The sequence below is a fragment of the Gymnodraco acuticeps genome, unplaced genomic scaffold (genome assembly GCF_902827175.1).
Source record: "Gymnodraco acuticeps unplaced genomic scaffold, fGymAcu1.1, whole genome shotgun sequence".
NCBI lineage: Eukaryota > Metazoa > Chordata > Actinopteri > Perciformes > Bathydraconidae > Gymnodraco > Gymnodraco acuticeps.
This window is the reverse complement of record NW_022990484.1, coordinates 2,396,495-2,415,075: the sequence shown is the minus strand read 5'-3', so window position 1 is coordinate 2,415,075 and position 18,581 is coordinate 2,396,495.

Sequence of the window (18,581 nt, the reverse complement as noted above, 5' to 3'; positions counted from 1 at the left end):
TATTTTTGCACTTTCAGAAAATACATGCAGATGTACGTAAAATAAAAAGTATTATCTGTAATTAAATATGTAACTCGTAATATAAAAGTGTATTACTATTATAAGACTTTAAGATATTTCTTTGTAATTTTAAGGTAAACATAAAACTGTAAAAAAAAGCGTCTAAAAAAAACGTAAAGTGTAAGTAAAAGATTTTTACATAAATCATTTTCTCAATTGAATCCACCACAAACACAAAATATCCAATGTTGAAACTAAAGTAAATAAATATGTTTTCATTAAATTCCTAACTTACTATATTGTAAACATCTACAGTTGACAATATCATTAAAACAAATTAAAATCCTAGAAAGTGGAGAAATCTCTGCAGGGAGGACCAAGGTTTAAAACACACACTGTTATTTACTCAACAATAAGTCACAGTTAGCCTTGTTTTATTTATGTGTTCTGCTGCTGTGTTTTTTTTCCATTGGTCAATATACAGTAATAAGCCTTATAGTCAGGGGTGCACATAACTTTTTTGCCCTGGTTCTCAAAGGAGCACCTGGAGATGTTGCTTGGTGCTCATCCTTAAAATGAAATAAACCGTAACTTTTGAGGGGGTCTTTATGTGCCAGACACACGGCACTGAACACCAGTGGCGGCGCCAGAGATTTGCTCTAGGGGGTGCTGTGGGGTAGCTTGACGTTTCATAGAGGGTGCTCAAACATTAAGGGTTTCCCATTAATGCACCAGCGCTACAGTTGAATTTTCTACTGCAACACTCCCCACACACACACACAGTGTGCCCGCGACTGTTACAATGAAGGCTCGGTAATCAGCTCACGGCATATAGGTGTAAGCAGGGGTAAAGTGCTATTTTTACAAGTGGGGAGTGGACCTCACCTCCTCTAGGAGGGTCCTCACCTCCTCTAGTGGGAAGATTTATTTTTAAATATTGAAGTTAAAAGCATCAATCTGGTGCACGTTGAGAGCCAAAATGAAGAGATCTATGGATATACAGTATCTCTCAACATACATATGAAACAGAACTGTAAACAGATTTTCTATTTCTTTATAGATATTTTACAAATCATTCCCCTTTTAAAACAAACCGTTTGAGACCCACTGAGATAACTAGACTAAAGTTAACTATCTAAACACTGAGTCCTTTACTTCACCTGAGCTGAGGTTATCTGAGACTCTCCGTCTGACAGGAGAGAGTTCTATTTCGTCCCTACTGACCGCCAGAGGCGGTGCTTTAAGCACTGGATATGTCCATCGCGCGCATGCGCAGCTCGAGTACCAATAACAACAAAGTCACCTGTGACCCCGGCTATATCAGCCGGTGTCGTCAGAGGATCTGTTCCTTTCATCTTCTCGCTGCGCGAGGGTACCGTGGCTACATTTTTGTAGCCTACAGCGTTCAGGTTTGAACGTTTGATCTGAGGGATTTCTCTGCAAGCAGCTGGCCGCGTGCAGCTTTGTGACTGACAGTCGGAGCTACGGGTCGTTAACGCGTCCTCCAGGAGCTGTGGCCGGCTGTGCGCTGTGCAGAGCCTCGACAGACAGGTTGGTGTCAGCTTGTTGCTGGTGATGGCTGTGTCCCCGCACCCTCTCCCAGCCAAGTTGTCCTGATTGTTGTCTTGTTTTTTGTTTGGCTTAGACTTTCTGGTGACGACAGTGTTCCCGCTTCCTCTCCCATAAAGTTGCCCTTATGCTCTTTTGAAAGTTCTGCTTGTGGCGTTGTGCCCGAGCTATCATTAGCATTTGAGTCCCAGCTTTGGCTGTGTCCCTCATTCAATTTAGTATGGAAAGCCCAGTGTCATATTTTAAACCCGTTTTTCGTTTAGATGCAGAGAGTAAGGTAAGTACTTTCTATTTCTTAGAAGCTATTATCTGGTCTTAACATTTGTGTTCTGACTTGGTCGCTTGATTGTTAGCAGCAGCCGCTTGGCTAACACCTTGCTGTTAAGCTTAACAATTAACTCAGCCGGTGAGGGCAGTGCTCCCGCTCCCGGTAACATAGGGTTTGATTGCAGTAGCGCTAGATCGTTGTATTACTGGGGCAGACTGGCAGCTGCCTCGGCCGCTGGGCCCTTAGGCCCACTGTCGTTGCGCCCCATGCAGATGTGGCTGAACAGCCTTCACTTGGACGCCAAGTGGCACAGGCACAGGGAAGTCAGGGTGTCGCAGCATTGCCTCCACTCTCTGTCACGCTGGAGGGGCAGGGCCTATCTCCTAGTGGGCTTGCCCATGGGCGCCATCCCATCCCGCCAGGAGACCATCACCATAGGTGCATGTCTCTCAGGGTGGGGTGCAGTGCGGCAGGGCAGGACCGTTCAGGGTCAGCGGTCTGCCCAGGAGAGTGCGCGCCAGGTCAACGTGCTAGAGCTTCGGGCTGTGCAGCTTGCACTCATGCACTTTCTACCCCAATCGGGGGGCAAGAATGTGCGTGTTCCTTGGGGACAGCATGTACGTTGTTGCTTAGACAACAGTCCCTTCTAGATAGTGGACGTTCTCACTCCACTCTGAATTTATGTGGCTGCGATTTCTGCCCGACATGTTCGGGTCGACGGCGCCACGGCGGGGTGCCACAGGTCGGTGTCCCTCTTTATGAGAGGGGCTTTACGGCAGCGTCCCCCTAGCACCCCGAGGGCTCCGGCTTGGGACCTGCCCCTGCTGCCGGATGCCCTATCATCTCCTCCCTTCGAGCCCCTGGCCCAGGTGGGGCTTAGGTGGCTGCCCACGAAGGCAGCATTTCTGCTTGCCATAGCCTCAGGGAAGCGAGTCAGGGAGTTGCATGTCCTCTCCATAAACAATACATGCCCGAGGTGGGACTCTCAGGCGTTGCCCTTTGGGCAAATGTGGCATTCCTGCCCGGGGTCCTTCCACAAATCCACTTCAATCAGCCTGCCCAGCTGGCACGCTTTGACATTCAGGAGTACGGCACGTCGAAGTTGCTGTGCCCTGGGGGTGCCCAAAGGGCGTATATCAAGGCTACTGCCTGTATACGGCAGTAGGAGCAACTCTTGATTTTGCCCTGGCGGCACTAAAGGAGGTTATGCCCTCTAACCGGTGGCTGCCCCACTGGGTTGTCGATACCATCTCACAGGCTTACGGGGCCAGTGGCCGCCCCCTGCCATCGGGCTGAGATGCCACTCTACAAGGAGCATCTCAACATCTTGGGCTGCCCTGAGGGTGGTGCCCCTGGAGACCATCTGCGCCGCGGAGTCGTGGGCGTCTTCTGGCACATTCTCCAGTTGTCATCAGGTCAATGTCGCCACTCCCCATTCTTTGGGCGTGGTCCTTTTGCCGAGCTCCGCTGTTTCCAGTGGTGAGCAAGGGCTTGGATTCTTCATGACATTGTTGGTATAAGTCATCCAGTGCTTAAAGCACCGCCTCTGGCGGTCAGTAGGGACGAAATAGAACGATAGTTACGGCTGTAACTACGGTTCTATGAGTCCCGGATGACCGCCAGAGTTCCCTGTCACTCAGAATTCTTGTGTGCTCGCGAGAAGATTCTGGGAACAGATCCTCTGACGACACCGGCTGATATAGCCGGTGTCACGTGGGTCACAGGTGACTTTGTTGTTATTGGTATACTCGAGCTGCACATGCGCGCAATGGACATATCCAGTGCTTAAAGCACCGCCTCTGGCGGTCATCCGGGACTCATAGAACCGTAGTTACAGCCGTAACTATCGTTCTCCCTCCACCTTGTTGTTGAAAAAGCTCTTTATATCCGTTAGCTTGGCTAGCTAGCACCAGATGCTAACCACAACGATCTCCGGTAGATACCCACCGGTGCGCAAGCTCTCTCTCTCGCTCGCTTGCGCACGCACACAAAATGGCTCGTGCCACACACACACAGAGCAGAGCTTGAATGAAACAGACCCAGAAGTAAGCTACTTGTACTCATAAGGCCTATTATGTGCAGAATCCCTCTCGCTTTCAGGTGGTTTTGATTGAGTGTCCACACGTGGACGTTTAAGGACTAAAAAACGATCCATTTGTCACTTTGCTGTTAGCAAATCATTTGGGGCTCCAGCTAACAGGAAGTCACTCAAGTGTCACAAAGTAATTTACCCTATGGGTAGGTCAAAAATCGAATGGGTGCTGGCCATTGGCCTAATCATATCACCTGTGTTGGCTTTATGTTTTTGGTCAAACATTTATTTGTTTCACATTTGCATTGATGTAATCAATAATTTTTCTGATTTAATTTAATAAAAATAATAATAATTTTCGAAAAAAACAAAAAAAAACACACATATTTCTTGGGGGTGCTTAGGGGGTGCTTTGGCAATCCTGGGGGGTGCTTCAGCACCCCCTGGCGCCGCAGAGGTGAACACAGAACACACATGCAGAGGTGAACACAAGACAACATTAGCACGACCAGTAATCCTACAAGCTGTCATCACTACCCTCCTGACTGTTCTCCTCACTGTCTTCCTCTCTGTCAGATATGGTAGCTGATGATGTAGGCCTACTTCTTTCTCTCTGGTTGAGTCTGCGATTAGCTGCTTGCATCCACAAGTCAACAGCTGGGTTTGGGTCGAAAGTCTCTGTTGTCATCTTAGACAAGTGGATGTAATCAAATAAGTATGTGAACATAACCAATAACCTACCATAGCCAATAACAAATGAATGTAACTTCTTTTATTTGTGTTGTTCATTCATATCTTATTTTACCTCAACATTTATTTATTTATGCTTTTTTTTTTTTTTATCTCCAGTTTTAAAGGATATTTTTGGTTACTGTCCTATAGTATACATTGGAATGATTTCACACCTGTTTATCCCAATAATTATAAAGGAGTGCCTTGGAAATATGTGTTTACATAAATTGTGACCAAACAGTTTGAACTTAGACTAAAGTGAACTATCTAAACACTAAGAGTCCTTTACCTCACTGAGCTGTAGTTAACTTATCAGCCTCTCAGTCTGACTGGAGAGGACTCTCCCTCCACATTATTGTAGAAACATCTTCTTCTTATATCCGTTAGAGCAGCTAGCACCAGATTCTAATAACAACAGCGCCGGTACCGGTGCACTCTCCCTCGCTCACTCGCATTTTGGCTGTGAGCTGCGGGCGCCAGATAAACCAACATCCCCCATTTTCATCACTTACAGCGCCCATCGTACAGGGCAAATGAAATGTGTAACCGGGGTGAAAAGGGTGTTACATTTACTTAATTATGAATATTGTTACATCAAGGCTGAAAATTAGGATGAGCCCCAACGGTCAAACATGTTTTTATCCCCTCCCAGAGCTGCCAGCGCAGCGCCTCCACAGATCTAGCGCCCTAGGCGAACATCTATAACGCCAGTGCTACGGGCCGACCCTGAGTTCATATGCAACTCGCAAATATCTTTCTCTCCTCTCCTCTCTTCTCCCTTCTCTCTCTTCTCTCTCTCCCTCTCCCTCTCTCTCTCTCAATTTTGGTACGCAAATGCGCCTTTTTTCAAATTACCCGGTGCTCTTTTTTTGGTGGAGGTGCGCATGCGCACATGCAGCCCTGCTTATAGTCTTACATGCAGTACTATAATGTATGGTTTTCGGATTCTGGCCGACAGCCAGAGCTACGGCACTTGAAATATAATTCAGCCATAACACGGCAGACAAGTCAGGCATGTTTGGAATGAGTCCACAACACTCCTGATTGGTTAAACGTCATAGAAGAAACCTGCCAATGAGAACTGTCCGCGCCTGTCGTTCAAATTTGAAACATACACGTCAGTTTGAGCGGGTCTTCTCCTGCGGATCTAGAGCTGTCTGTATGTCTACTGCAGGAGTTTATGGATTAATATTGGGATCGTTTTACATCTACACGTTAAATATGAGCATCGGGACGTCAACAAAGAACAGAAGACTTGAGATCTGGTGAGTCCTGCAACTGTAATGGAGTTAAACATGTATTTAGATCATCCTTAGTTTGTGAATGTTTTATTTTTTATTTAAGGTTACGTTTCTTCTTCTAGTTAGCTGAGTTTCTTCCCGTTATCATTAATAGGTTGTTAAATGTTAAGAAGCCCTGAGATGCTGTTTCTTGCAAGATTTCTTGCAGGTGTCAGCTAACGTTAGTTTACAAAGTTTACAACAACTTGATCCTGCATGAGAGCATGGTCGAGAGCAGAAGTTCCCAGATGTGGGCCCACAGAGCATGCGCAGTAGAGTTTTCCCTTAAGCCCCGCCTCCCATCTTCCGCTCTCTGTCAGTCAGATGAATGGAAAGATAAAATAACTGAAGTTACCTACTGCAACTCCAGTTTCTATGAGTATAGGCGTAGCCCATAAGGCTATCGCTATTGGGTATTCCCTGCAAGGAAAAAAGAAAACATCCCTCTCATAACGGCCCCTACACACGGCCGCGGGCGTTGACGCTTCAACGCTTCTGCCCATTCACTTTGAATGGGGTGACGTCACGATTTGCCGAACTGCATTGTGGGAGCAAAGCGTAGCTTCACTCGCGTTGCTCGCTTCAAAAGTAGAGCAATGTTCTACTTTTGACGCCTCGGTGGAGGCGTCAGCCAATCAAATCCCGTTTATGCAAATCTGCCAGTACAAGCGCTAGCCAATCAAACCGCGTGTATGCTGGGAGTGACAGACTGCAGTTAATTTCCTCATCCAAAAAAATGGAGGAGAAAATTATCGTGGCGGTAGGGAATCACCCGGTCCTATATTGTTAAGCAGTAAGTTAGCAGCAAAAGGTTTTAATTACAAATCGTGACAGGGGATACTAACTGTTGTTAATATAGTCCAGGAAAGGGGATAAAAAAGCGAGGGAATGGGGATCCTCAGCCGAGGCTCCGGAGTGAGCTGGGGATTATCGCCAGGCAGATGAAAGGAGGGTTGAGCCTGTGTCTTTACACTCCCGAGAGCGAGTAGGTTGGAGCAGGAGTTAGGGTTTGTCCTACCGGACAGGAGTGTGGCAAGCAGGGGTTTCAGAGCTGAGGGGAGCGAGCAGGCTGGAGCTGGTTGCGTGGAGAGCGGATGAATCCGACGAGGAAGTGGCTGGACGTGGCTAGCGGAGGAGGTGATGATGGGTTCTGAATAGAGAGACAAACAGGTAAGACAAAAAACTGATTCCAGAGTTGTGTCATGCTAGGCTAGAAAGCAATACGTTTACCAATGTAATGTACGACGAACTGGTGAAGACTAGATGAGGAGACCGGGTTAATAAGCAGGTGTGGATGAGTAGATGATCAGGATGAATGAGAAGCAGCTGCGGAGATGAATTGGCGGGAACCAGAAGTAGGTCAGCCACTCCCAGCCCGGGAGACAAACACAGACAGACAGACAACAAACAAAAAGGGAAGCAGAAGGAGGGAGTACTGCAAATCTTTACAGTACCCACCCCTCAACGGGAGCCTCCTGGCGACCACCAGGCCTGTCAGGATTGGCCCTGTGGAATTCCCTGCCCATGACTGGGTCCATAATTTGAGAACGAGGAACCCAACAACGGTCCTCCAAGTATTGTAGACCCCTACCCCGGCGTCTAACATCCAGGAGACGCCGCACGGAGTAGGCTGGATGGTTATCGATGACACGGGGGGGAGGAGGGGGAACGGCCAGAGGGCACAGGTCGCTGGTGAGAGCTGGCTTGATTTGAGAGACATGGAAAGTGGGATGGATTCTCATATTTCTGGAGAGTGGGTGAAACTGGTAGGTTTTCGCCTGTTTGGAGAGTTTATATCCAGTTTACTTTGTTTGAATGGACAGCTAGCATAGACAGTATATTTAGCCAGCATGGAATGTTGCATTAAACAGCACCAGACATTAATGTAATTAATATTCATCATATAAAGTGTGACATGTCAAACCTTTTATGCAATTGACAGTGATAAAGGGATTTGGTTTTCATTAATGGAGGAACAATTTAGTAAATTCTTCAAGTAATTCAAGAAATTAACTTTATTATTTCATTTCATTTCATTAGAGGAAGTATGCAGGACAAAGTGGAAGTCGATGAGGGACAGGTTCCGAAAGGAGAAGGCAAGGGAGAAGGAGACAAAGAGAAGCGGGGCAGGGTCATCCGGGGGATTTAAGCCCTGGCGTTTCACGGCGGTGATGGGTTTTTTAACCCCATTTCTCATTGACCGTGAGACGTCCAGTAATGTCCCCCGGCAAACCCTGCCCCCATCCAACCTGGTGCCAGAGGCAGAGAGCCAGCAAGAAAGTGAGCTAGACAGTCAGCCAACAGCCAGTCAGCCAGCCCAGGCAGGGGAGACAGGACAGGAGGAGGTGGCGATTGTTCAGGACCATGCAGGACCGGGGAAAAAGGAGAAGGGGAAGGGAGATGTCCTCCTTTGAAAAGGGCTTGATGTCAACCATCAGTTCTCTGCTCACGCCACCACCTCGTCCTCATCCTCCACCACCCCCACCAGTAGTGGTGGAGGATGAGGACAAGTTATTTTTAAGGAGCCTTTAAGAGTCTGTTTTCAGTTCCACAAAATATTTTTTGAGTCAGAGCAGGAGGTGGAAGAGAACTGATTTTTTTTTTTTTATCCACACACATACTACACTACACCACACTACATGTTTTACATGTATCCACTCATCACACACTGACATAAATAAAGGTTATTTTAAAAGTATGTTATCGGTATCGGGATGACGTCATAATTCCTAATATCGGACCGATAATTATCGGGCCGATAATTATCGTGCATCCCTAGTTGATATATAATGTGCTGTCTTCTGTATAATTGTCCATGTGAAAACCTGTTGACCGTGTGTAGGGGCCGTAAGAGGGGAAAAGGGCCGCTCTCCGCGCGCCGAGAAGCAGGAGAGAGGCGCACAGAGCTCTGGGTCCCTGACGTCACTCACTCTGACAAGACACTCATTACAGGGTGTGTCAGAGAGGAATGGAAGACAACCATCAAATACAGAGCCGGCCCGACCCATTAAGCGACATAAGCGGCTGCTTAGGGCCCCGCAGCCACTAAGGGGCCCCCTAGCAAAAAAAAAATCTCACTTACACCGTCATTGTGATAAGTATGTTTAATTAATTGTGTTAATATGCCTAGATTGCCTACTCTCAAAGTCATGTCATGGCTTGGCTCTCAGCCACAACAAACGCGCGACAGAAACGAGAGCGTGAATAGAAAAAAAAGAGTTTATTTGGCTGCTGCTGAAGTACACAAACAGGCGAAACAAAAGGTCAGCTGGTCGTGACTGCTCTTCACGTTGCGTCCTCCTGCCAGAGAGAGAGAGAGAGAGCGAGATCCGGTCCAGTCCTTTATCCGGCTAGCTCCAGCCGCCAGGTGTCCTCAATTCCCGTGAGCACACACAGAGGGAGAGTCATTAAAGGGCCACACACACGCATACCCACCACCAGAGATAGTGAGGCAGGGGTGGTCACACCACCCCCCTTAAAGTCGGTGTCCCCAGGGCCACCGGCACCACACACCAACCCCATCCCAAAGGAAAAAGTCATGGAAAACAAAACCACACATATGGCACTCCCCCAGAACCCCCATGAAATACACCACCTTCACACAGCAATCCTCGCCTTCAGCACCCTGCCACACCTTTAGCAACACCAGTATCTGAGAAGCACTTTAAAAAACATGGGCAGAGCGAGAAAGATTTATCACAGTATGACAGTCCATATATATACACATCAAGGTCAAACTAATAACTGCTTAGTGCCATGGAGCACGTGACAGCGCCTGAGAGGAGCACAATAGAGACTTAACACTATCAAACGCTCTCTGACAGTCGACCGACCAAGTATATTTTACCTTAGCCCTAAGAAGTTCCGTCAGAGGAAACACTGTAGTGGAAAAATGTTCACAGAACCTCCTGTAGTAACCCATCATACCCAAAAATCTCTGGAGTTCCTTTTTGGTTGTGGGCTGTGGGTATTCAGATATTGCCCTGACCTTGGCCAGAACTGGAGCCACACAACCCTGACCCACCACATGACCAAGGTATGTCACTGTGGCCTTTGCAAAGGCACATTTGGCCAAATTAATAGTCAGATGTGCCTCTGTCAACCGTTCAAACAACCTCTCGATGCGCTGAACATGAGCCGTCCAAGTATCACTGCAAATTACCAAATCGTCTAGATACACCGTACAGCCCTCTAAACCCGACACCACGTGATTCATCAAACGTTGGAATGTAGCAGGAGCATTTTTTAACCCAAACGGCATTACCTTATATGAATAAAGTCCAGATGGTGTGATAAATGCTGCTATTTCCTGTGCCCGCTTAGACAAGGGGACCTGCCAATACCCTTTAAGCAAATCGAATTTGCTAACATACTTTGCAGACCCCACCTGATCTATACAGTCATCCATCCGTGGCCAAGGAAAAGAGTCTGATTTTGTCACCGCATTCACTTTTCTTAGATCAGTACAGAATCTAGGTGTCCCATCCTGCTTTGGCACCAAAATACATGGAGACGCCCAACTAGATGCTGATGGGACAGCAATTTTATTCTCCACCATGTAATTAATCTCTGCATCCAACCGACTGCGCTTAACTGGTGGCATGCGATAAAAATGTTGCTTAATCGGCTGAGCGTCCCCAACATCAATATCATGCTCAGCCCAGTCCGTTTGCGAAGGAGTGTCTCCAAACAGACACAGATATTTGTGTACCAATGCTGATAATTCCTCACGTCTTGATGCCGTCAAATGAGACAACAATCCGTCTAAATTATCTAGCGATTCCGAATTTCTCAAACGACCACAGAGCAAACTATCATCAGGTTCGGGCACTATATCTCCCTCATGCGTCAAACCATGTGTCACCACCACAGCCGGCTGCACTTTATCCTTCTCCACCTCTGTGTCTGTGTTAACCTCCCGCTTGTGGTAGGGTTTCAGAAGATTTACATGACAGAGGCGTTTGGTCTTCCTTCGTTCTGGTGTTGCCACAACATAATTTAGGTCAGAAGTTTTCTCAATGATAGTGTACGGACCTGAATACTTAGCCTGAAATGGGGAACCAACAATAGGCATAAGTGATAGAACCTGGTCACCTGGATTAAACTCCTGTCGTGCCGAACAACGGTCATAGAACTTCTTCATGTTACTTTGAGACACTGAGAGCTTTTCCCGTGCCATACTCAAAGCAACACCCAAACGACGTCTGAAGCCATTCACATAATCCACCAAGCTCCGTGGTGGCTCAGTGTCAACACAACCCTCTTTCAGCACTGCCAAGGGACCCCGTACAGCATGTCCGAAAACCAACTCATTAGGGCTAAACCCCGTACCTTCATGTACCGCCTCCCTTGCAGCCAACATCAACCAAGGAAGACCTTCCTCCCAGTCTCCATCTAGCTCAGTACAGTAAGCACGCAACAAGGATTTCAATGTCTGGTGAAACCTTTCCAAGGCACCCTGGCTTTGAGCGTGGTAAGCTGTTGACTGGTTCTTCTTAATCTTCAAAAGCTTCAACACCTGAGCAAACATGTGAGATGAAAAATTGGAGCCTTGATCACTCTGGACGACCTTAGGAATACCAAATATTGAAATAAACTGTGACAAAGCCTTAACCACAGCCTTAGTTGTAATCGACCTCAAAGGATAAGCCGCTGGATACCTAGTGGTTTGACACATCACAGTCAGCAGATATTTGCAACCAGACTTTGAACACGGTAAAGGGCCCACACAATCCACAATGAGATGTGTAAACGGTTCGCTTACCACTTGTATCGGCTGTAGTGGTGCTGGTTTGATCTTCTGGTTTGGTTTCCCTGTTAGCTGACACACATGACATGTTCTAATATACTGCGACACATCTCTCTTTAGACGTGGCCAAAAGTAGTGTCTCAGGATGTTCAAATATGTTTTCCGAACCCCAAAGTGTCCACACTCATCATGTGCGACTTTCAGGACCAGAGGACGAAACTTAGTTGGCACCACCAGCTGGAAAACCTCAGTTCCCCCACCATCAACAGCCACAGGAACCCATCTTCTAAACAACAAGTCATTATGCAACATGTATCCACTTGAAGTGTTTTCCCCCTGTGCAACTGGCGCAACACAGTCAAAAAGGTCTTTCAACGAAGAATCCTGACGTTGCTCCTCTCCCACCTCATGGTGTGTAAGTAATACCGAAAAGTCAGACAAAGATGGAACCTCCACTGTGTCAGTTGACTTTCCATCTGGTAGCAAGTCATGATCCCTTTTCGCCCTAGCACGTGTGATCACACACGAGGCCGTGACGTCTGGCATAACTGTAGAGCCCTTCTCAGATCCTGACTCAATCAGACCACCAGTGACTAACAACACAGAGGGAACATCAGCCCAGACTCTACCACCTGCCAAACCGTTACCCAGAATGAAATGTATCCCCTTGATTGGAAAAGCTGGGCGTACACCAATAGCTACCTCCCCTTTAACAAGGTCACAGTCAAGATACATCTTATGAACAGGAACAGGGAAAACCGTTAATCCCATCCCCCGACTCCGAACCGTGTCACCAGTGTCACTTTCCTCAGACAAAGGCAGAACAGAGTCAACGATAAAGGAGTCAAATGCACCGGTATCCCTCAAAATTTTAATTGGAACTCTGACATTGCTACCTACCAATGACACCAAGCCCTCTCTTATAAAAGGATCATAAGACGCCAAAACCTCTGATCCCCATAAGTGGTCCGTAAGCACCTCGTTAACACAGCAGCTTTTCACAGGAACAGCTAATGCAACTGGTTTACCCACAAATCTTCCTCCCTTGGATTTTGCTCTAAGCGCCGGACATTCTGGTTTCCAATGGCCTTTCTCACGACAATAGTTACAAGTATCCTCAGATTTTTCCCAAGCCACTTTCTTTGGATCCATCCCCCATGAACCAACATCAACAGCCCTTCTACTTCCTTCAAAAACGGGTAGAGCTCCAGCGCGCCCTCCGAACCTGCCTTTATGAAGTAACACAAACTCATCCGCTGCCACCGCAGCTTCGGACACCGAAGTAACCCTGTGTTCTATTATATAAGTAGCAATGTTGTCAGGAAGAATGTTTTTGAACTGTTCCAAAATCATGAGTTCACCCAAATTGTCAAAAGAAGTGATGTCCAGAGCAGCTAACCACCGTTTAAAATGAACCGACAAATCCCTAGCCATTTCCACATATGTTTGACCCTGTTTTTTCTCCAAGGACCTAAAACGCTGTCGATAAGCCTAAGGAACGAGTTCATATGCTCTAAGCACCGCCAATTTTATTTTAACATAGCTAGAGCTATCCTCCAGACATAACGCGGAATATGCAGACTGTGCTCTTCCTGTGAGCACACACTGAAGCATCAGGGCACAGTCTGCATCCAGCCAATCCCTAGCCTTAGCTACCCGTTCAAAAAGCAAAAAAAAAGTGTCAGGGTCACTTTCATTAAATTGCGGTAACAAGCGCAAATTGTTAGCATCGAACCGATTATGGGACCTGGGCACCTGTTCACCATGCCGCTCACCCAACGCCGCACCATCTCTGACCAAAGAAAGACGTTGTCCTTCCATATCCAGTTTGGCTCTCTCAGTCTCCTGCCGTATCCGCTCCACTGCAATTTCCTTTTCAACCTCCATCTCATGCTTCATTTTGTCATGATTCAGCTGCAACAATAACATCTCCTTCTGCTGTTCAAAGGACAGTGAACTAGCCTGAAACAGTGGTTTTAACAACACACCTATTTTCTCTGCCGGAAACACTCCCGTTTCACCTAATGCCGTCACAATAGAGTCTTTTATAGTGCTTTTTAGCCTCTTATCGCCGACGATTTCAACCGAGAAATGTTCAGCAATTACGAGTAGCTGCTCCATTGAGAAATTGTCAAGGGCTTCCTGAGATGGAGCCCTGATAAATGCGTCTACATCTGCCATACTATCACAGAACACCGGAGCTTACACTGAGACGAATAGCAAAACAATAAATGATTGGAGTTCCCCCACTAACTGCGGCACCCACTAACTAATCTCCTCCCTAGTCTTCATGTAGTTACTTGCGGCGGGTACTTATGCACTGGAGACCGCTGGCCCAGCAAAGCGACTAGCAAGCTAGCAACAATACTGCGACCACGGCCATGCCCCCAAGCCGAGGCTTCAGCCACTTTCACCACAACATTAAACACCCTGCCCAACGATCCCAAGGGAGCCGTCGCTATAACCTACCAGGGGAAACTCCGCACAAATAATGAACTAACTCCCAACACCAGCTTACCTTACCGGAATGGACGAGCCCCCAGCTGTCATGGCTTGGCTCTCAGCCACAACAAACGCGCGACAGAAACGAGAGCGTGAATAGAAAAAAAAGAGTTTATTTGGCTGCTGCTGAAGTACACAAACAGGCGAAACAAAAGGTCAGCTGGTCGTGACTGCTCTTCACGTTGCGTCCTCCTGCCAGAGAGAGAGAGAGCGAGATCCGGTCCAGTCCTTTATCCGGCTAGCTCCAGCCGCCAGGCAGGGGCGGCGCCAGGGGGGAGCTAGGGGGTGCTGAAGCACCCCCCAGGATTGCCAAAGCACCCCCTAAGCACCCCCAAGAAATATGTGGTTTTTTTTGTTTTTTAAAAAAATATTATTATTATTTTTATTAAATTAGAAATATTATTGATTACATCAATGCATATGTGAAACAAACACATTTTGACCAAAAACATAAAGCCAAAACAGGTGATATGATTAGGCCAATGGCCAGCACCCATTCGATTTTTGACCTACTCATAGGCTAAATTACTTTGTGACACTTGAGTGACTTCCTGTTAGCTAGAGCGCCAAATGATTTGCTAACAGCAATGTGAAAGATGGATCGTTTTTTAGTCCTTAAACGTCCACGTGTGGACACTCAATCAAAACCAACTGAAAGCGAGAGGGATTCTGCACATAATAGGCCTCGTGAGTACAAGTAGCTGACCTCTGGGTCTCTGTGTTTCATTCAAGCCCTGCTCTGTGTGTGTGTGTGTGTGTGTGTGTGTGTGTGTGTGTGTGTGTGTGTGTGTGTGTGTGTGTGTGTGTGTGTGTGTGTGTGTGTGTGTGTGTGTGTGTGTGTGTGTGTGTGTGTGTGTGTGTGTGTGTGTGTGAGCTCGCCTCGCGCACCAGTGGGTATCTACCGGAGATCGTTGTGGTTAGCATCTGGTGCTAGCTAGCCAAGCTAATGGATATAAGGAGCTTTTTCAACAACAAGGTGGAGGGAGAACTCTCTCCTGTCAGATTGAGAGTCTCAGATAACCTCAGCTCAGGTGAAGTAAAGGACTCTCAGTGTTTAGATAGTTAACTTTAGTCTAGTTATCTCAGTGGGTCTCAAACGGTTTGTTTTAAAAGGGGAGTGATTTGTAAAATATCTATAAAGAAATAGAAAATCTGTTGACAGTTCTGTTTCGTATGGGTGTTGAGAGATGTATCCATAGATCTCTTAATGTTGCTCTCAAAGTGCACCAGATTGATGCTTTTAACTTCAATATTTAACAAAAAATCTTCGCCTATATGCCGTGAGCTGATTATCGAGCCTTCATTGTAACAGTCGCGGGTGCACTGTGTGTGCCTGGGGAGTGTTGCAGTAGAACATTCAACTGTAGCGCTGGTGCATTAATGGGAAACCCTAAATGTTTGAGCACCCTCTATGAAACGTCAAGCTACCCCACAGCACCCCCTAGAGAAAATCTCTGGCGCCGCCACTGCCGCCAGGTGTCCTCAATTCCCGTGAGCACACACAGAGGGAGAGTCATTAAAGGGCCACACACACGCATACCCACCACCAGAGATAGTGAGGCAGGGGTCGTCACAGTCATGTATTATATTATTGAGTCAATAATATAATACATTAACCGTGCTTTACCTGAACCTCATCATGACACAAGAGAGGACGGCAGGATTGTAATTTCCCGTGTTCAGTGAATGCAACAGAGGAAAGACACCAGACCAACCAGAGAGTTGAATGGAAATAAATATCTGTCTTATTGGCTGACAGGTACCTATCCTGTGAGCTGTGACAATGTTTAAAATAAACTGTCAGTCGGATTAAGAGTTTTTGAAGATGGACATAAGAAAACATTTTCTTAAAAAAGACGACAATTCTCAAGTGGTGGCTCACACAACAACCCGAGAGCCACCACTTGAGCCAGGTAAACAAGGTATGTAAATGTCAGTAAACTTCCAAGTTATGCGAACATGTAAGCAAAGCATAAATTACAGCGACGTTGACGTTACTTTGAATCGCGGTGGTAAGCTAAACCGTTAGCAAGTAGCTATAGCTAGCCAGATATATTAAATAAACACTTTGTCATACAATCTAAATGTAATGTTCTTTAGCATTACCTGGTGATTACATCAGTTATGTGATGTTATGTGACAGTATTTCTGAGAAAAATTCAGCTGAAATTGTGGCATGCCACTGCTTTACGTGCTGACAGCATGTTTGAACGTATTTGCAGCAGTAAATGTGGCTGTTTGGCCACTGACGTTGCCATAACAACACCTGAATTTAAATGTGCAACCTCTTTTTGTGACAGATTTTTGCAAGAAATTATAATTCTTCTGAATGATATTCCTATTGACAGATAGTTTCTATGTGAACATTATGAGATGGACAGCCAGAGAGAATAAATGAAAAACAGTTATGAAATACTATATGACAAAACAAGAATACAGTTTAATTGATTTGTAAAATATCCATAAAGAAAAATCTGCTTACAGTTCTGTTTAATATGGGTGTTGAGAGATGTATCCATAGATCTCTTCATTTTGCTCTCAAAGTACACCAGATTGATGCCCCCGGACCCCCCTAGAGGAGGTTAGGTCCACAGTGTTTACATGCTTATTTATACAATATGTGTGCTTATGCTAACATCATAAGACAAAAGTTGGTTCCGTGTTGTGTGTGGTGAGAACGCGCTAGAGTGAGGGGGGCCCCTCAAGCCAAAGCTCGCTTAGGGCCCCCACAAGTCTAGGGCCGGCCCTGCTCAAATACATTTGAATAAATGAACAGGGGGAAGACCAAGATGCAGCAGTGCAAATGTCTTCCACTGACATTCCTCCGTGCAAAGCCGTGGAGGAGGAAATTCCTCTGGTGGAGTGCGCACTGATGTTCTCCGGGGGATCCACCCCAGAGGAGACATATTCCTGTGATACAGTCTCACACAGCCAGTAGGCTTGTTTGAGACGAGCGAGACCGACGCAGACCTGCGCAATTGCGATCGCCGTTTTGCTAGTGCGTTGCATGATGGTTAGTCATTTGGTCCGACTTGCTCTGGAGGCTCGCCTACATGAGACGTTGAAATCTCGCGGGACAAAGACGCCCGCAGACTTGAGAGCGAGGCGGCGCAGTTTCCCTCTGTCACTACCCGATCTGCAGCTCTGCCCGATCTGCAGTGCGCATGTGCGAGATGGTCCGCCATATTGGACAACTCCCAACGGCAACCCAAGTAGGACAACATTGACACAGTGGCTTTTGGCAAATCTCAAAAGGAAAACTCGAGAGAGATGAGTTATTGTTATTACAACGTGACTTCACTATTATTTAACAACTATTTTTATTGGGTTCTTTTATTTGGGGTTAAGTACATTGTCAGAATAAGTGAGGAATGAATTTAACTTCTGTTAGACAGCTATCATATACTGAATACATATTTACTGTGAATGTGTGCAAAAATGTATGGCATATAGCTGTCTAACAGAAGTTAAATTCATTCCTCACTTATTCTGACAATGTACTTAACCCCAAATAAAAGAACCCAATAAAAAGAGTTGTTAAATAATAGTGAAGTCACGTTGTAATAACAATAACTCATCTCTCTCGAGTTTTCCTTTTTAGCTTTGCCAAAAGCCACTGTGTTAATATTGTCCTACTTGGGTCGCCGTCCGGAGTTGTCCAATATGGCGGACCATCTCGCACATGCGCACTGCAGATCGGGCAGAGCTGCAAATCGGGTAGTGACACCCTCCACGGGCTGCGGAAGCGAAATGCTTGATGGGAAACGACTCGCTGGTATCTCGAGCTGAGCGCCCATTGGTGTTTTTTACCCCGTGCTGGTGATGAAAGTCTCCAATAGAGAACCGCAGTGACGCGTCCTAAATCCCGGAAGTAAGTCCGGTTCCTTCGATAAAAAGCAATGCAATTTCTCCATAGGATTTTGGAAAATAGCTCCAAATAAGATCTGTGTTTGACACAAATTGAAGAGACAGATCACGTTTTGTTCTACGACATTAAATACATCAGCAGTGACCCCGCTGGTAATTTTTGAAGAGTTTACGTGTCTGAAAAACGATGGTTGTTAACAAGTGGCTGAATAGGACTACAGAAGTTGTCCATGCCGTTTTACGTCATTACACCGAACACGTAAAAACACTCCCACTAAGTTTGTTTGCCCTGTTCTGCTTGAAAGCAAGTACCTGCCTCCTGCAAACTGTTCAAACAAACACTTCAACTTGTACCATTTACAATCTGTATGTTTGAATATGGATCTTAAGTCGGCGTGACGTTGAAGCAGCCACCCTGCTGTAGTTCCTTTTATAGCATAACGTTAGCATTTTTGCTTCTTGCGACTAGATTTATGCTTCGAAAATTATAAAAGTAGGATAGACATGTGGATATTATCCGGCTGAACAAAACGTGATCCGTCTCTTAAATGTGTGTCAACCACAGACCTTATTTCGAGCTAT